The 19,784-nt window shown below is 37.9% G+C and overlaps 1 non-coding gene and 1 pseudogene across 1 annotated transcript; one reads left to right on the top strand and one right to left on the bottom strand.

Moving 5' to 3' along the window:
• The first annotated feature begins 7,355 nt into the window (after nucleotides 1-7,355).
• LOC139000714 (small nucleolar RNA SNORA66) lies at nucleotides 7,356-7,488 on the top strand. Its single transcript, XR_011469689.1, has one exon. It is a non-coding gene; the product is annotated as a small nucleolar RNA SNORA66 (small nucleolar RNA).
• Nucleotides 7,489-18,378: 10,890 nt separating this feature from the next.
• On the bottom strand, nucleotides 18,379-19,454 carry LOC139007419 (translocon-associated protein subunit alpha pseudogene; annotated as a pseudogene).
• Nucleotides 19,455-19,784: the final 330 nt, after the last annotated feature.

Genomic DNA, 19,784 nt, shown 5'->3' with positions numbered 1-19,784 from the left:
CACACACAGAGCAGGGCCCGTGGGGGTGAGGGGTTGGGGCACTGCCCTCTATCACCCACAGAGCAGGGCTGATCAGGGGGTTAGGGTACTGCACCCTGTCACACACAGAGCCGCAGGGCGATCAGGGGGTTTGGGCGCTGCCTCCTGTCATGCTGATCCCAGTGCCGGGAGGCATATTATCCTTTTACTATATAGCATAGAGGCCTGGTGCACGGGTGGGGACCGGCTGGTTTGCCCTGAAGGGTGTCCTGGATCAGGGTGGGAGTCCCCACTGGGGTGCCTGGCCAGTCTGGCTGAGGGGCTGAGGGCCGTTTTCAGGCTGGCGGGTGACTGAAGCTCCCAACCGCTCCTTTTTTTCTTTTTTTTTTTTTTATTCTGGGCCAGCTTTAGCTCTGAGGCCTCAGCTGCTGAAAGCAAGTTTCTGGCCTTTGTTTACCTTCTGTATTTGATACAATGTTGCGGTCTGGCTGGCTGAAGCCCTGCTGAATAAAGCAGGTTTCTGGGGTTTTGTTTAGCTTCTATATTTGCAACATAGTTGCTTAGAGTTGCAGCTGAGAGGCCGGAAAGTCAGGCAGGCAACGTTGGAGTCTGCAGTCACTGGAGCAAGCAAGCCTCCCTGTTAGCTTCAAGCTGCCTGGCTGCCGGCCGCCATCTTGGCTGGCAATTAATTTGCATATCTCCCTGATTAGCCAATGGGAAGGGTAGCGGATGTATGGCTAATTACCATGTTTCTCTTTTATTAGATAGGATTATATAGGATATGACTTGTAAACGATGATGCCACACTTGTAGTAGTCAGATCCAGATCTTTTCAAAGGTACAGGTCTTTACTATTAAAGCAATCAATAATTAATAATACATCATAGATCTTTAGTTTTAGATTCAGCATCATCAAATATTGCACAAAAAAAATATGTGTGGAAAGGAAGAATGTAAGAAAAAATGAATAAAAATACATCTGATCAAATGTAATTTGATAAGATGAACATAATGCTAGATTTCTGATTTCATTTTATGCTGCGGTTGACCGGCAGCCCCTGAACAACGGATGAACAGATTACTCCGACACAGTTTCACTGTGAAAGAGAGGGCTAAGGGACGGCCTGACTGATTGCAGCCAGGCAGCCTCAATTGCCTGTCTTGTTAGACCTTTATTGGAATTTTTATCTTTAGATACAATCAATAGGGTGAGTAATCTTGGGAGGACACATGTGTTTATATTGTCCTCTAGGCAAGGGTATCCATGGATTAAGCATAAAGATTCCAGTAAACACCCAGGGGTCTGCCCATGCACAGACTTGTTTGGAAAGGTCAAGGATTAATTTGGGGCGCCGCCTTCGACTCTCCCCTGTTTCCCCTAAGTCAGAATTCCGATAAACAGGGCAGGTGGCCTCCCACACACTTCTGTTTTCTCAGAATGTCCTCCTTACAAACTTTCCAACCAAGTCTCCTGTGCTCCCCAACAATTTTGTGATTTGATGTTAGTGTGCTGGGAATTATATGCTACCTACGATGAAGATGGAATCCATAGAGCTAATGAATGGTTTTCAGGTAAAAGTTATATATATGTGTTTTGTTTTTTTTTATCATGCTATAATGAATTACTTTCAGAAACTTTCAAAAACTGTTTATATGTATATAATAATTCTTCAAATTAGTGTTTTGAATGTATTTCGATTTTAAATGAAAAAGAGCTATTATAATCCTTAAAAATACACTTTTACATATATAATACATAAATACAAAACATATATTGTATATGTAAAATTTCACTTGATTCTTACATTATTTTACCTTTATCTTTAAATGAGTAAAATTTAGAATGCTATCTGAGTTACTCAGGTAAAAAGTGGTAGAGCAAGAGGTTTTTTTTTTCCTTTGTTTTATATATTGTGCATTCATGTACTTTTTAAAAAAAAATTAAGACTTTTTTTACAGCAGCTTTAGCTTCATAAGTAAAACCAAGGAAAGGCACAGACATTTCCTATTTACCACTTGTCCCCACAAATTCATAGCCTGTCCCATTGCCCACACCCCCCGCCCCCAGAGGGTTTCATTTATTACACTTGATGAACCTACATTGACACAGCATAATCACACAAATTGCCTAGTTTACCTGGAGCTTCGCTTTTGCTGTTGCATATTCTGTGGCATAAATCCATCCTTATAGTATCTCACAGAGTATATTCCCTGTCCTGATAATGCTCTGTGCTCTGCCTGTTGGTCACTTCATCACCCCCACCCCACAAACCATGGAAACCACTGATTTTTCACTGCATCCATAGTTTTGCCTTTTCCAGGAAGCCATAGTAGATGCAATCATACAGTATACAGCCTTTCAGATGGGCTTCTTTCACTTAGTAACATGCATTTAATGTTCCTCTATGTCTTTGCATGACTTGATAGCTTGTTGTTGTTTTTTAGCACTGAGTAATATATGTCACTACCTGGAGATGTCACAGTTGATGGATTCACCTAACAAAGAACATCTTGGTTGCTTCCAAGCTTTGGCAATTACAGATAAAACTGCTTTAAACATGTGTGTGCAGGTTTTTGGATGGACATAAGTTTTCAATTCCTTTGGATAAATACTAAGGAGTATGATTGCTGGATTGCATGGAAGGAATAGGGTTAGTTTTGTAAAAAAACTGCCAATCTTTTCCAAAGTAGCTGTACTGTTATGCAGTCTCAGCAGCAATGAATGAGAAGGCCTGTTTCTCCACATCCTTGCCAGCATTTAGTGTTATTGTCTATTGCAGCCATGTTAATGTATGTGTAGTGATACCTTGTTTCAATATGCATTTCCCCGATGACACAATGTGGAGCATCTTTTCATTTGCTTATTTGCCATCTGTATATCTTCTTTGGTAAGATATCTGTTAAAGTCTTTGGCCCATTTTTTAATTAGGTTGTTTGTTTTCTTATCATTGCGTTTCAAGAGTTCGTTGCATATCCTAGCTAATAAAAGACAAAAAGGGTAATTAACCATACCTCCACTACGCTTCCCATTGGCTAATCAGGGCGATATTCAAATTAACCGCCAAAGGCTGCAAGGCCTCATGGCCCCGGGATCAGTGGAGCCACCAGGCCTCCCAGCACTGGGATCAGTGGAGCTGCGAGGCCTCCCGGCCCCTGGAGCAGCGTGACAGGGGGCAGCACCCAAACCCCTTGATCGACCCTGATCTGTGCATGTCAGGGGGTGGTGCCCCAACCCCCTGATTGGCCCTGCCCTGAGCATGTCAGGGGGCAGTGGCCCAACCCCCTGATCGGCCCTGCACTGTGTGTGACAGGGGGCAGCACCCAAACCCCTTGATCGATCCTGATCTGTGCATGTCAGGGGGTGGTGCCCCAACCCCCTGATTGGCCCTGCCCTGAGCGTGTCAGGGGGCAGTGCCCCAACCCCCTGATCGGCCCTGCACTGTGTGTGACAGGGTACGGAGCCCCAACCCCCGATGGGCCCTGCTCTGTGTGTGACAGGGGGCAGCGCCACAACCTTCTGATTGGCCCTGCCCTGAGCCTGACAGAGGGATGTTCCCCAACCCCAAGATCGGCCCTGCTCTGTGCGTGACAGGGGGCAGCAGCCCAACCCCCAGATCGGCTGGCTCTGTGCATGACAGGGGGCAGCACCCCAACACCCTGATCAGCTGGCTCTGTGTGTGACAGGGGGTGGCACCACAACGCCCCCCCCCATCAGCCCTGCCCTGAGAGTGACAGGGGGCGACGCTTCAACCTCCCGATCTGCCCTGCCTTGTGTGTGACAGGGGAATGCGCCCCAACCCCCTGATCGGCCCTATTCTGTGCGTGACAAGGGGTGGCGCCACAACCTCCCCAACGGCCCTGCCTTGAGTGTGACAGGAGGCGGTGCCCTAACCCCCAATCGGCCCTACCTTGAGCGTGACTGGGGGTGGCATCGCAACCTCCCGATCTGCCCTGCTCTGCATGACAGGGGGCGGCGCCCCAACTCCCCAATTGGCCCTGCTCTGAGCCTGACCGGGGGCTGCACCTACGGATTGGGCCTGCCCTCTGCCACCCGGGAGCAGGCCTAAGCCAGCAGGTCGTTATCCCCGGAGGGGTCCGAGACTGTGAGAGGGCACAAGTGAGGCTGAGGGACACCACCCCCCTACCAGTGCACAAATTTTTGTGCACCAGGCCTCTAGTTTTGGATAATAGTCCTTTATCAGATATATTTTTTTGAAAGTATTTTCTCCCAGATTGTGGCTTGTCTTCCCACTCTCCTGACATTGTCTTTCTACTGAGTAGCAATTTTTAACTTCAACGAGTCCAGCTTATCTGTTATCCAGTACCTTAAATAAGACATCAGTGACATATAGTGAAGTTGTGTCATAGTTATATTTTACTTATAAAAATTGAATTAAATATTTCATACACACGTGCAATAAAGAAAAATATCCTCTAAATGGTGCAGGCTGTTTTACCCAACATTCCACTCCATGAACAAATGTTCCAGCCCAGCTGGCATGGCTCAGTGATTGAGCACCAACCTATAGACCAGGAGATCATGGCTTAATTCTCTGTAGGGGGTGTGCAGGATGTAGCCTATCAATGATTTTCTCTCATCATTGATCTCTCTCTCTCTCTCTCTTTCTCTCTCCTCCCCCCTCTCTCTTCCTCTCTTCCTCTCTGAAATCAATAAAAAATATAAATAAATGAATAAACCAACAAATGAACAAATGTTCCAGAATTACCTCAAAAAGCTAGAATGTAAAGTCACTTTTCTGTTACTTTGCCTCAGGCCCCATATATGTCAGACCGTGAACTGATCACCATACTGAGTGCTTTTCTAGTATGTAGACATACCTATTTTTGACAATATGGCTCCTAAATACAACCCAACTAGTTTCCCTCATGTTCAACTGGAAGAAATCACAATGCAATCTAATAATTGAATATGCACCTTCAACTGCATAACTTGAACTTAATGAGAGGAAATGTCTAGGAAGTTTCAAAGGTACTATTGACTATTTGTGATGATATATAGACAGTTTTGTGTTTTGTTTTGTTTTTAATATATTTTTATTGATTTCAGAGAGAGGGAGAGAGATAGAAACATCAATGATGAGAGAGAATCATTGATCAGCTGCCTTCTGCACCTCCCCCACTGGGATCCATCCTGAAACCCAGGCATGTGCCTTTTACCAGAATCAAACCTGGGACCTTTCAGTCCTCAGGCCAATGCTCTATCCACTGAGCCAAACTGGGTAGGGCAGTTTTGTGGGTTTTTTTACTCTATGATTTCTCTGTAGAAAACCAGCATAACTACCAATCTATACGCTGAAAATAATGTATAAGGTATGATAATAAAATAAACTCAATTTATTTTTTGGCAAACCTATTTGGACATTTATAACAAGTGTGAGCTAGTTTCTTAAAAGCTGGCACCTGTTCTCTTATTTCAAAATTCATATATATCCAGATATTTTCTAATTTTTTATTTCGCAATATCCTTTGAAGCTTGCTCAACTCGTTTAAATTCAATTAATCTTGGCATGTGGCCATTCTTAGCAAGTAGACTTGGTTTCTAGTAATAGTCGAAATTCATCTCATGTAAGTGTGAAACGCTTAAATTGGAAAAGTATTTTAAGACAAAATGTGTTGTGCCTCTAAATTAACAAGACGGCTTCACTCTCATGGCTCCTAATCTAGCTCTAAGAGCAAGTCACAGGGATGAACTTCAAAATGCTGATGGTAATTTCATTGAAATTATAAAATAAATATGATGACCGCTTTGAAGAAAACACATATTTGGATATGATAGTTCTAATATATTTGCTTAAATTTTCTCTTTCTACTTGCCAAATCTGTCTTAATTTGTAAAAGTTTTAGCTTCTTACAAAAGAGGAAGCGTGAAAGAACTTCACACCTTCACCTGCATGCTCTTTCTAAGCTCTTGAAAATAGGGCAATTATCTTCTTCTTAGTACTATTCCGTTCAAAAAAAAAAAAAAAAAAAAAAAAAAAAAAAAAAACCCACAAAAAAAACACCTTAGTTTAGTAATTACTTATTTTATTTCTTTCTTTCTTCCTTCCTTCCTTCCTTCCTTCCTTCCTTCCTTCCTTCCTTCCTTCCTTCCTTCCTTCCTTCCTTCCTTCCTTTCTTCCTTTCTTCCTTCCTTCCTTCCTTCCTTCCTTCCTTCCTTCCTTCCTTCCTTTCTTTTGGTAGCTTTTCAAAAGACATATCACAATGTTTCCTCAAGCATCAGCTTTGTGGAGAATGTCCATTGGGCATTCCTGGAATTGTCAATAAATCTTGGCATTTAAAATCAGGATAGATTTATAGAGAATGAGACTGGGGTAAGGTGAAGTGAGTGGGGTGCATACTGCAGGCACAATGTCTAAGGAGATGAAATCATTTAGTAATTAAGATAAATCATGTTGGAAAGCAAATTAAAGTTAATGCAAAAAGTCCATGATGTACAAAATATGAAACATTTAAATAAAAATGGATATTTGTTCCTTTGTTTGTTCCTTTGTAATTTGTCTGAAATTCCTGGACTGGATAGATGTTCTGTCTCCCTTGGGTGGGTTTATGAGGATGGACAATGATGTGAGAACAAATTAAATAATACAGGCTGTAGTATAGTGTCATATTTTTGATTCTAGAACTTCCATTAATTTTATCCAATTGGTTTTAAACATGGGAGAATATTTTGATAAGTGCATATCAGGGAGAACATTCCCTCAGGCTCCATTTCTTTTCCACAGCTGCCTTTTACCTTTTGCTACCAAACACTGGCAGAAAGTCATGTTTTTAACTCCCCAAAGGTTATAATCGGTGGTATGCACCATCACCCTGTATTATATTACATAATGGAGAGTCAGGCAGTATTGTTGGTAGAAATCAACTTGAATGTCGTTTAGATAAAACTGTTATCATTTTTTTAGATTGATATATTGTCTTGGAATAATGTGAAAGTACATAAACGACAGACATAATGAGAAAGCATAAATATCAAGAGATAAATACTAGAGTGTGCCATTCTAAATAGAAAAGTTTGCCTGTTCTTCGATATTTAAATAAGTTTGCTGTTTATTCAGCACATGAGCTGATTCCCATTATTTATAATTCAAGTATTTGTGTCGACTGTGAATCTTGTTTTGGCTGTTTAGTCTAAAATGGTTTTCCTTGTTATTTCTTGTATACTGTATGCAACCTAGATTAGCATAATCACTGTGATTAACATTAATTGAGGAGCAGAAATGAAAATGGTTTCTGAGAACAGTTTGGCTGATATGTACAGTGGTAAAATTTTGTATTACATGAACACAAATTATAATATTTGACTTTAGTTCTAAAACCTCTGAAGCATTAAGTGGGAGAATCAAATTTTGGACATAGTGCAAACTCGATAACTAACTCTGTAATGTGTTGCGGAAGTGAAGGGAACCAGGTTTGCTAAAGTAATTGTGTTGATAGAAATATATTAGCTCCATAAGCTTCTGAGGTGGTCGATTCTATGCTATTACAATGTAAAAAATTTTAAAAATAAAAACAAATGAATAAACTTTGAGGCATAGATGAATATACAAATATGTGCTAGATAGATATGTTGATGTGATCTATAAGGGAATATACATATCTATATTAAGATATTTATGGAGAGGCACTATAATATGGTTGTTAAAAGTATACAATTTATAATCATGCTAAGACACGAGTCAACCCTTTCTTTGTCAGCTATGTAACTAAGTTTCTGACTGTCGCCAAATCTCAGTTTTCTTCATTTGTGAAATGTGGATAATAATTTAACTTAGCTAGTAGGATGGTTGAAAGTCTTAAATGAAATTCTATAGGCAAGATTTTTGGCATAAGGTTAGACAAATGATAAATGTTTTCTAAATATCATTTATGCTCTATCACTTCTCTGATTTTTTTCTCTGTTTTATTGCTTAATGTCACATTCTTGTTCACATCTCTGCATTTCATTTCATGTGGTTTATACTAATAGATTTCACTGTTTGTAATGTTACTGACTTTCATAAATTTACATTCCTTTTCATTTCTGTTGAGAGGTTCTGGAATTCTCTATAGGTTTTCCTTTTTATGTATCTGTACATATTGTACCATTTCTAATCCAAAATTACTGCAATAAGAGCCAGGTTTTTCTTTGGAAGCATTATAGTATAGTGTGTGTTAAATGAAAACTGGCCTCCTATTGTATATTTCAAGCCAATTTAAGTTAGATAAAGTTACCTCAAAAATTCTAAGGGTATCTGCATTTCAAAATATCAGTTTTGGAAGGGTAGGCAATGTAGCTCAGTATTAACTGCTAAATACACACACACACACACACACACACACACACACACATATATATATATATATATAATTTATATAACAATTTATATAAATTATGTCATTTAAATAAATTAAAACTATATAAATATATATTTCAAAAGCTTAAAAATCAAAATAGGTAAGTAAAAATATCTGATGGTTTTATTTTTTTGATAATCAGATATCTTCTGTGACAGAAATTAATACAGAGAAGAAAACTTATCAGACTACTTAGCATATAGGAAGTTACAATAAACTTCAGTATTGTGACTATAGAAGAGATCATTCTTTCTGTTACCGATCACTAGTAAAATTAGCTAGTCTTACAAACATTCTTTAACCATTGTCTTTTAAGACTATATTACCAGGCACACATTTAAGTGCAATGAAACATTAACAAAAAATAAGGTGCCATTAAAAATATTTCTTTCTTCTATACAACAATTAGTCTTAAGGAGAAAAGTTGATAGCGTTGGTTTAGCTATGTAGCGGTATCTAAGGAAACCAGGCTTTTCCCATCTTATTACTCTGTGATTCTTTAAATTTTAGCCTTTTAGTCTTAAGTTTATTGCCTCATGGTTGCAATAAGGCTGCTGCAGCTCCAGTTACCAAGACTTCATTCTAAGGCAGGGGTGCAAGCCATGCAAGACAACTCCTCATGCAGCTTTCTTGTTTGTGAAGGTATTTTTGAACAAAGATCATTAGCAGAATGCTCCCTTAATGAGAAATGAAAAAATAAAAAAATGACCACTCCTTAACAAGTTTTAGGCTCCCTTTCTCTGAAATAAAAAGATATCTGCTTGTATATGCCAGAAGGCTTTGTAGAGTCAAGGCTCTGTTAGCATGGCAGTGGTATGTGAGCAATTATTGTGCCTGCCATATAGGCCTACACAAACACACATACAGACACACATAAACTGTCATCTGTCTTCACACTAACTTTCTATATTTTTCCTATTTTTTTTTTCATTTGGCTCTAAAAAAATGTTATAAACTGTTAGGAAACATTAGAGTACTAATAATTCCCAGTTAATGCTTTTTTGATCAAAGGTATTTCTGAAACTAAGGTTCTATTGAAGATCAAGGTCTTAAGTATTCGGTTTTAAATACAGTTACCTCAAAAAAGAGGTAACTGTTATATCTCTTCATATCCCATAAATAAGTAAAGAAAATGAAGAGCAAAGAGAAAATGCACGGTAGAAAATGAGGTGGTGAATACTTAAAATGCTGCCCTAACCGGTTTGGCTCAGTGGATAAGGCATCGGCCTGCGGACTCAAGGGTCTCAGGTTCGATTCCGGTCAAGGGCATGTACCTTGGTTGCAGGCACATCCCCAGTGGGGAGTGTGCAGGAGGCGGCTGATCGATGTTTCTCTCTCATCGATGTTTCTAACTCTCTATCCCTCTCCCTTCCTCTCTGTAAAAAATCAATAAAATATATTTTAAAAAAATAAAATAAAAAATAAAATAAAATAAAATGCATGTCAAACATGCTAATCTCTTCTTAAATGTTGGTCATGATGTTGCTTTAAGCTTCTTAGGAACCAATAGGAAGAGGAAAATCAACCAAGTCAAAATATTCACAGTATCCCTAAGGCAGAAATGAAGTTCTGACCTACAGTAAATGCAACAAAAAGTATATGTTATTCTTTTTATCATGATTCTGATAAAAAGAATAACATATAACCCAGTGAAACATAGTTTCACTGACATCTTTATAGCTAACATAGCTGCATTTCTCAGGGGCAATTTCTTATTAGTTTGAGTGCTTTCAATGAGAACAGTAACAAACCACCTAAATCTAATTCAGTAAACACGATTTTTGGTCAAGGGCCATAGACCTGGCATATCCTGAAATAGGAAGGATAAGAGAACAACATGTAATAAATCTACTTTTTCCTTTCTCCTTTGCAAATTCATCTCCATAAATGAAAGTAACAGACAAAGGAAATGTACAAGTAAATCTATCCTGCCCCATGGCTGACAACACATTTGGTCACTTTGGGTTAGTTTATTACTTATAAACTTCTCCAAGTCTTAACAAGCTAATATTTTTTTCCCTTAGGTTTGTGCTGGTGGGATTTCAGAAACTACTAAACAACTCTGTAAAAATTTTGAGGTTGAAGAGATACCATAAAGATTCAAAGATTTTTCAGAACAAACTAGGGTTACCAGTTAACTTATTTTATTTTAAATATACTTTCTTATAAATACTTTCTAAAAATAAATCAGAGATTTTAGTCATGAAAACTTTGCTGAGCAACAGTGTGTTAAAAGATTCCCTTTGACCCTGACCATTGACTTTTATATCTATAAGTAATTAAATATTTAGGGACTTAATTCATTTCAACCATTAATTTTCATCTCAGGTTAAGTGGTTTGTCTGTTTGACTTCATTTCAAATTACCAAGACCTGAACTTAGACATCATTTGGCAAAAGATAAAAATCTCAAGGGTCCAGGAGCCCCAATTATTAATCTCTCCTGTGGAGGTGACCAATCAGGCTGCATAAAGAGCATCTTTTTAATACAACTTTTGAACCTTCCATGACACATGCAAAGTCAAAAATAGATACAACTTATAAGATTCAGAAAATATGTTATTTTGTTTTTGAAATAACATTTTTATATAATGTATCTAAACTTTATAATTGATCTCTAAGTTTGTTTTTTTTATTTATAAAGATAGTTCTTTTGGAAAATGTCATCATTTGTTCAATTTACAATAAAAATAACTCAACTTTTTGACTAAATCATTGTCAGAACATCTATTGCTTGTCTCCTAATTCACCTTGGAAACACTAAAACATCTTTGAACACTTAAGATAAAAACTACTATTTGGTTACCTAAGCAAATTAGAAAAGTGAATAAAGAAATGCATATTCATTGCAAAGGGTCACCAAAATTGCAGATGCAGCTAATTAACCTCCTGAGCAAGGAATTGGTTGATTGCAGGTGTAGTTAGTGAAACAGAAAAAAAGAAAGGATGGTGAAGTTTTGTTGAAAGTTTAATCTCAAATTTATGAGTTTTCCAACTACATTGCAATATAGTTAAAAGTATCAACAATTAAGCTGGCTAACATTTGGCTTTCATGGCAACTGTCTATTTTGTAATGGTAAAGGAAAAATGCTGGTAAGAAAAACCTGAAGTTTTTCATGAACTTTATTTAAAATAATTAAAATGTTTCTCTATACCTAATTTTAACAAAAGTTGATAAGAAGATAAAATATGATGTCTGGGTCAGTGCATATACCACCATTGTGAAGAATGCAGACCCAATAGACAAAACATATTTCTCCCTCATCCCAATCTTCCATACTTAATTATTTACATTTTTTAATGGAAATAACAATATAGGGCATACCAGAAAGAACATAGGTGTCTAAATTATCATCTATCCCCTTTCCTTCTAGGAATTCAAAAATAAAATGATTTAAAAATTGATTTTAAGCAAACATAGAAACAAGATTAATTCAGGATTTTTAAGTAAGAGTAAAGTCTACTAAAAACATGTAAAATAGGGGAAAAAACTGAACTGGAGGAAGTAAGGTGAATTGGTGGCAGCTCTCAGGAAAGCAAGACACACTTCCTGAAGTTGAAGGCATAATCATGAAGTGTAAATATGAATCTCTGTGGAAAACAACAGTGGTGGTGCCCTGGCCAGCATGCTCAGTAGTTAAAGGGCCAGCCCATGCCCTGAAGGGTCTCAGGTTTGACTCCTAGTCAAGGGCCTGTACCTGGGTCTCAGGGTCTCAGGTCCAATCTCTGGCCCTGGTTTGGGAGCATGCAGAGGCAACCAAATGATGTACCTCTCTCACATCGAGGTCTCTCTCTCTCTCTCTCTCTCTCTCTCTCTCTCTCTCTCTCCTATTCTCTCTTCTGTCTCTCTCCCCCTCCCACCCTTCTTTCCACAACAAAAATACAGTGGGGCCTTGACTTACGAGTGTCCCGACTAACGAGTTTTTTGAGATACCAGCTGTCTCTCAGCCGATTTTTTGCATTTAGTTGATAGAGTAATTTGAGTTAACAAGCTCCTTAACAGTCTCAGAACGAATTAAACTCGTAAGTCAAGGCCCCACTGTAATAATAATAGTGGTGGAAATTGAGGTGGAGTGGGCAAGCAGGAAAAGCTCTCCAGGGCCCAAAATAATAGGATAAGAGGATGGAAAGCTACACAAAGTGTAATGACTTTCCATTGTAAGGTGTTTCTTTCACAACCAAATGAAAGAATCTTTCTGTGTCTACTTTCCATACAATCCATGGAATTCTTCTGCAAAGGTCTAGTCTAGGAGAAGACAACTTATTAAATGAAGGGTAATGGGAAAAGGAGCAAATGCCAGAAACAACAACAACAGTAAGTATAGAAGATGCCCAAAGGAGGTTCAATATAAGCAGGTGTTTGGTACCCAGATAATAAAAACTATATATTATATAATTTAATGATAGTATATTTAAAGTACAGAAGTATATGTGAAGATTCAACTCATGATACCTTTCAGGAAAAATAAACTTAAAACTTAAAAACTATTTTATTAGGTCATGTGTGGGAAAAAGTTGACCTGCAATGGTCAACATCGAGACACATCATCCTATATAATAAAAGGCTAATATGCAAATTGTCCCCTTGACCAGGAGTTAGACCAGGAGTTCAACCAAGAGTTTGACCAGGGGGCGGGGCTGACCAGCCAACCGCCCATGGCCCTTCCCCCTGGCTGGCCCTGCCCCCATTCACCCCCTCACCCTGATCGGGGATGGGGCCGGCCTGCCAACCACCTGCAGCTCCTCCCCTTTGGCAGGCCTGGCCAGATCAACCCTGATTGGGGCGGGCTGGCCGGACCCCACCAGTGCACAAATTCGTGCACTGGGCCTCTAGTAATAAAATAAATTTAAAGGTAGAATTTCTTTAAAGAGGAGGTTATGGCTAGCCTCATTTTCCTATAGCAAAATCCAACCAATGAAAATGAGGAAGCAATATCTGTGATACTTAAAGAGAAAGAGCATGTACCAAGATTTTATATCTAGCCAGACTAAAGACTACTGAAAACAGTTTTGACAATGCACAAATCCAAACTAAATCACATTGAGATACCACTTTCACTTTTTATACTGGCAAAAATCCTAAAGTGTATCACCATACTCCTAAACTAGGAGATAACTTTTATACACTGAATGTAGAAGGATAAATTGGTGTAATTTCTGTGGAAGTTACTTTAGCAAAATTAATAAAGGCTGCAAATACATATCTACCTTAATCAAACAATTCTAATTCTAGGAATACATTCTATAAATATACCTCTATGAAAATTATGCATGAAATGATTATTTACTGAACCTTATTTGTTATAACAAATGATGAGAAAAATCATCTGGCTGGTGTGCCTCAATGGTTGAGAGTCGGCCCATGAACCATGAGGTCATGGTTTGATTCCTGGTCAAAGCACATGCCTGGGTTGTGGGCTCTATCCCCAGTAGGGGGCATGCAGGAGACAGCCAATTGATGTTTCTCTCTCATCTCTCTCATTGATGTTTCTATCTCTCTATATCTCTTCCTTCCTCTCTCTAAAATTAATAAAAAGGTATATTTACAAAATGATGAGAAATACAACAAGTTTATCAAAATAGAACTACATGAACAAATTGTCGTTCATCTACAGAATGGAATACTATATAGCTATGAAAAATGAATGGGGGCACTCTCCATGTACTAATATAGAAGAGTTGATAAGATGTATTCAGTGGGAAAAAGGCAAAGTACAGAATAGTATCAATATTATTTAATATTTTGCATAAAAGTATAGACCTTTGTATTAATATTTGCTGCATAAATATAAAGAAGCTTAATAATAACCGTTACTATACTTTTAGGGGAAGTAGCAAGGAAATGGGCAGATATAGAATAGAGATGAGAGGGATACTTTTTACTCTATACTTTTGACACCATATATTTTTTCTATTTATTAACTTTTTGAATAAATTACCTATTCAAAAAGTACAGACATGTATACAAGAGTTGCCACAAAATTAAAAGTGATGAGTACTGTTGTATTTTTTTCTAAGATCAATCAATATTGTTCAATTAATAGATCAATCATTATAGAAGTGTTCATCTATTTTTCTAGGACCATTTCTTGGTAAAGCAAGAGAGAACACGTTAAATATGTATACAATTTTAATTTTTATGTCAACTTTTGTAAGAGTTTGATGAGATGTTTTCTTTTGAGGTATTTCCTATTTGGATTTTCTGAATAACACCTTATTGTTTTACTTCAGATTATATTTGTAGGAATTCCTTAGCAGACTGTGGACGTCATACGGGCAGTTTTCCCTGTGGTGTTCATTGCACTTTTCTCAACCTGGAAGAGTATCTTACTCATAATGAGGGTTCAACATACATTTGATAAAAGAGTGAGTTCATGTGGGAGTAAATGAAAAAGGACTCTTTAAAAAAATGTTGGGAAAATTGGACAGACATATGCAAGAAAATGAAACTAGACCACCAACTTACACCATACACAAGAATAAACTCAAAATGGATAAAGGACTTAAATGTACGACAGGAAACCATAAAAATTCTAGAAGAATACAAAGGCAACAAAATCTCAGACATATGCCAAAACAATTTCTTCACTGATACAGCTCCTAGGGCAGTTGAAACTAAAGAGAAACTGAACAAATGGGACTACATCAAAATAAAAAGCTTCTGCACAGCAAAAGAAACCATCAACAAAACAACAAGAAAACCCACCTCGTGGGAAAACATATTTGCCAACGTCATATCTGATAAGGGCTTAATCTCCAAAATTTATAGGGAACTCATACAACTTAACAAAAAGAAGATAAACAATCCAATCAAAAAATGGGCAAAGGATCTAAATAGACACCTTTCAAAAGAGGACATTCAGAAAGCCAAGAGACATATGAAAACATGCTCAAAGTCACTAATCATCCGAGAGATGCAAATCAAAACAACAATGAGGTACCATCTCACACCTGTCAGAATGGCCATCATCAACAAATCAACAAACGACAAGTGCTGGAGAGGATGTGGAGAAAAAGGAACACTTGTGCACTGCTGGTGGGAATGCAGACTGGTGCAACCACTATGGAAGGCAGTATGGAGGTTCCTCAAAAAATTGGAAATGGAACTCCCATTTGACCCTGTGATCCCACTACTAGGAATATATCCCAAGAAACCAGAAACACCTATCAGAAAGGATATATGCACCCAGATGTTCATAGCAGCACAATTCACCATAGCTAAGATCTGGAAACAGCCTAAGTGCCCATCAGTAGATGAATGGATTAGAAAACTGTGGTACATCTACACGATGGAATACTATGCTGCTGTTAAAAAGAAGGAACTCCTACCATTTGCAACATCATGGATGGAACTGGAGAGCATTATGCTAAGTGAAACAAGCCAGTCAATGAAGGAAAAATACCACATGATCTCACTCATTCATGGATAATAAAGACCATTACAAACTTTTGAACAATAATAGATACAGAGGCAGAGCTGCCTCAAACTGATTGTCAAACTGCAGTGGGAAGGCCAGAGAGAGTTGGGGGGCAGGAGGGAGGGGAGTAAGAGATCAACCGAAGGACTTGTATGCATGCATATAAGCATAACTAATGGACATAAGACACTGGGGGGTAAGGGAGGGTAGTGGTTTGTCAAGGGCAGGGGGGGGGGGAAAAGGATACTTATGTAATACCCTTTGTAATACTTTAAGAGGAAAATAAAAAAAAAAAAAAAAAAATGTTTTTATTGATTTCAGAGAGGAAGGGAGAGAGAGTGAGAGAGAGAAAGATCAATGATGAGAGAGAATCATTGAGCAGCTGCCTACTGCACACCCCACACTGGGGATAGAGCCTGCAACCTGGGCATGTGCCCTGACCAGGAATTAAACCATGACCTCCTTGTTCATTCTAATAGGTCAATGTTCAAACACTGAGCCATGCCTGCCCAGCACAAGGACTCTTAATGTCCTGTGAAACAAGGCTTTTAGGCAACTGCTTGTTTTTCTTTACGCCAATCTCCTACCCATTCTGCTAACAGCATTGCTCCTAGGGCTGTATTCTCATCCATGGGTTGTACTTCCTTATCTGTGATAGGCAGTATCCCATTGAAAATCCCTTTATATATGTCAATAGTTATTCTGATAATTTAGGGCATTCTAATATGATAATGGGGTAGGCATAGAAGGGCATACCTATGGCACTTACATTTTAGTTTAATTTAGTTTTGTTTTTAAGTTATTACTGTATGGGAGGATTTCAGACCAAGCAGGGACAGAATTTAATACACAGCAGATGTAATTTGGGGATGAATGTCAAATCAAACTTCTTATGTGGCCACTGTTTTGTTTTGTTTTCTTGGTACGTGATTGGCCTTGCTCAGTGTAAACCTCTATGTGATGGCATTCTGCAGGTAAGTCTGGGATATCTTCCACCGAAGTCTTTTCTTTTCCCCACTGGTATCCTGTGACTTCATTTTGGCTTTCCTTTTTTTAATTTCAGAAAAATTAGTTTTGTTGATTTTATAAATTTTTGAACATATATATTCTTAAATGTTATGTATGAATTTTGATTTTATTAAGGCTAATTTGGCTTCAGAGAAATTTTATATAGGAATGTCATAGAGCCATGAAAAATTGGTTCATACAGAAAAAAGGTAATGCAATTATGCATGTCTTCCCAGTAAAACTAATTTTTATTTGTATGCTTTGAATGTATGTCAAGGAATACATCAAGGGAAAGGCTATATTCTGTAGCTTATTCTTCACTTCGTTGCTTGAAATATGCAGCCAATTAACAAGATAAAAAGCAAAATAACCCTATAGTTCTCAATTTTCTTTGTAATGTAAACTCAAAAAACAGAAAAGCACTGATGTCACCAGCATATAGCTCATAGAAACACTAATAAAGAGGTACTTTATTGTAACCAGACCTTGGAAATGCTCTTAAAATTGAATTTGTAAAAGAAAGGAAGTAAGTTATTAGATTTAGAAATCTTACAATAAAATCATATGTTATATATTTTAATGTATCCTTAGTGTTCTCATTAGATTACATAGCATATGTCTTCAAAAAACATTTTTGTAGTTTGAAATCTCTGCATATAATGTCTTAAGGTTGTCAACAGTTTGAAAACAATAGAGACAGTCCTTCTAAAAAAGGATGGTATGTTTTTGGAAGCAGAGAAACTATCATCCTGAATGAAATGCCCAGACAACAACAGCTAAACCCTATAAAGAGAAGAATTCCTTCTTCCTAAGGGTGTGATGCCAGCTAGTCAGCTGGTCTGAGGCCTGGCTGAAGGTATGAAGCAGAAGAATTGTGGTCAAGGCTCTAGGCCAAGTTTTTCAAAGAGAAAAGGAAACAAAGAGATAGTGCTAGACTTTATAATCAGGCCAACAGTACAGTACATCCCACTGTCTCCAGCAGCTCATTTTTTTCTTTTCCTAACTCCCACCCAAAAACTAAGAAAGAAAGTGAGAACCTCTTAAAAAAAAAACTCCCACAGCCTATCATTGGCAACTCTTTGGAATATGCTTTTATCAGCCAGAAAAGCAGATAACAGGAAGCTGAAGAAACAAAAAGAAAAAGGAAGGAGATGGCTTTGGGAGGCTTGGGGAAATATAGTAAATGTATTACTTGATGTTATTTAAGCAGTTAGCCAAAGGACAAAAAGTTCCTGTAGCCTGCTGATATTCCTTGGTGTAAGAGATGGCAAATGTCTTATGATATTTTATCAATCTGTATGGAAGAACATTTATATGATTCATCCTGTAATGTTCTGATGTGAGAAATGGGGACATATTAATAGCTGGGCAAAAGAGACCAGCAAAGCTTTGGACCTAGTGTAGAGTCACACATATTATTTTTACAAAAAAAAAAAAATTCATCCTCTCTGACTTTGTATTAAGTCAGAGAGGATGAAAATTGTTTTTAATAATCTAAGAGACAAATGACTATATAGGTAACCTCATGTGGAACTTACATACTTCCATTGATGTGTTCCAACCACTTTAAAAATATTTAATCTGTATGGATCACTATGACATAATTTTTTTTCACACACACATAGATTTTAATGGTTTAAAAAAACAAATTTGTTACTTTAGAAAAATGAATGCAGTGCACGTTCAAAAATATTATCGCCACAGACTCTGATTGCTCAGTCCACACATAAGTAGTAGTTGCCTTCTATGATGATATGGCTTCTCTGCACTAATTCCCATCAGGCTGAAAAACATTAGGGCAGGTTAAGTAAAGACTGAATTGTTGCACAAAGGATCATTTACTCATCAGATCCCACTGATCTCTTCTGTGCCAGCTTCCTGGGCAACCTTCTTTGTGAAGCTTTATTGATCTGATTCAAAGTTTCCTGAGGCATCCAACTCATGTCAACATCATTCTGACTTGTTGTACCCATCTCTACTTTCTGTACAGGTCTCTTGCGCTTTCTAGATTCTAGGAGTTGATGAAGGCCAACAACAACCAAGAGCCCAAGACCAGCAAGGAACATATACATAAAGATTGTTTCTCCATCTAAGCGATCCTCTCTTTCAATAATTGTAACTGATTGAAGACAGCATCTTGAAATACATTGCCATTCAAATCTTTGTAGTTCAGATTGATGACTAGTCCGAAGGGTCGTCCACCCATAGGCTCTGCAGGAATGAAGGAGTACTCAAAAGTTGCCTGTCTCTGGGGTGGGACTACAGTGTTCAGAGGAAGAGCTGTGAAATTCTGGGTATAAAACTGGTAGTCCTGCGGGTAATGAAATGAGGCATCTAGGGATTCAACAATAAAATCTTCTGTGCCCTTGTTTGTAAAGCCTACCAGGAATTTCACAGTGTTATTTGCTAGAAAATCTTCTCCTTTCACAAATAGGATAATTGTATCTGTACTTGGTGAAGCTTCAGGTTCACCAGATACATCTTCTTCCTCTTTATCTTCTGCCGAATCTGTTGGTTCACCTTCTCCCACTTCTGCTTCATCATCTTCATCTTCAATTATTGAATCTTCCACTGTTTCTTCATCTTCTGTAAGATCTTGAGCTGCTGCTACTGAGCCTCCAGGGCCGCCTCAGAGCAAGAGGGTGGCAGGGAACACAAGCAAGAGAAGCAGAAGCAGGCAAGGGAGGAGCCTCATGGCACGGTCCGTCCAGTGCCCTGTCGCTGTCCGCGAGAGCTCTCGGGGGCCCACTATGACATAAAATTGTTCTTACAGAAAAATGTTGATTCACTCATTCACTCGTTTGTTTATTCAACATTTATGTAAAAATTTATTTATACAACTAAATTGTTTCATATATTCCAGGCACTAAAACTTGACCAGTAAGACATATAAATTTCTTTTAAATACTATTTAGTGGTATAAGTTAATTTTAAAATAAGTGTAGAAATTCATTTACATAAGTTAAATGTAATAATACTGTAATTTATTCAGTAAAGGTTTAGTCTCATGTCAATGTGTCTTTAC

The sequence above is a fragment of the Myotis yumanensis genome, unplaced genomic scaffold (assembly GCF_028538775.1).
Source record: "Myotis yumanensis isolate MYYU_CA2020_CCGP unplaced genomic scaffold, mMyoYum1.0.hap1 SCAF_1, whole genome shotgun sequence".
Classification (NCBI taxonomy): Eukaryota; Metazoa; Chordata; class Mammalia; order Chiroptera; family Vespertilionidae; genus Myotis; species Myotis yumanensis.
This window is presented reverse-complemented; position numbering and strand designations above follow the sequence as displayed.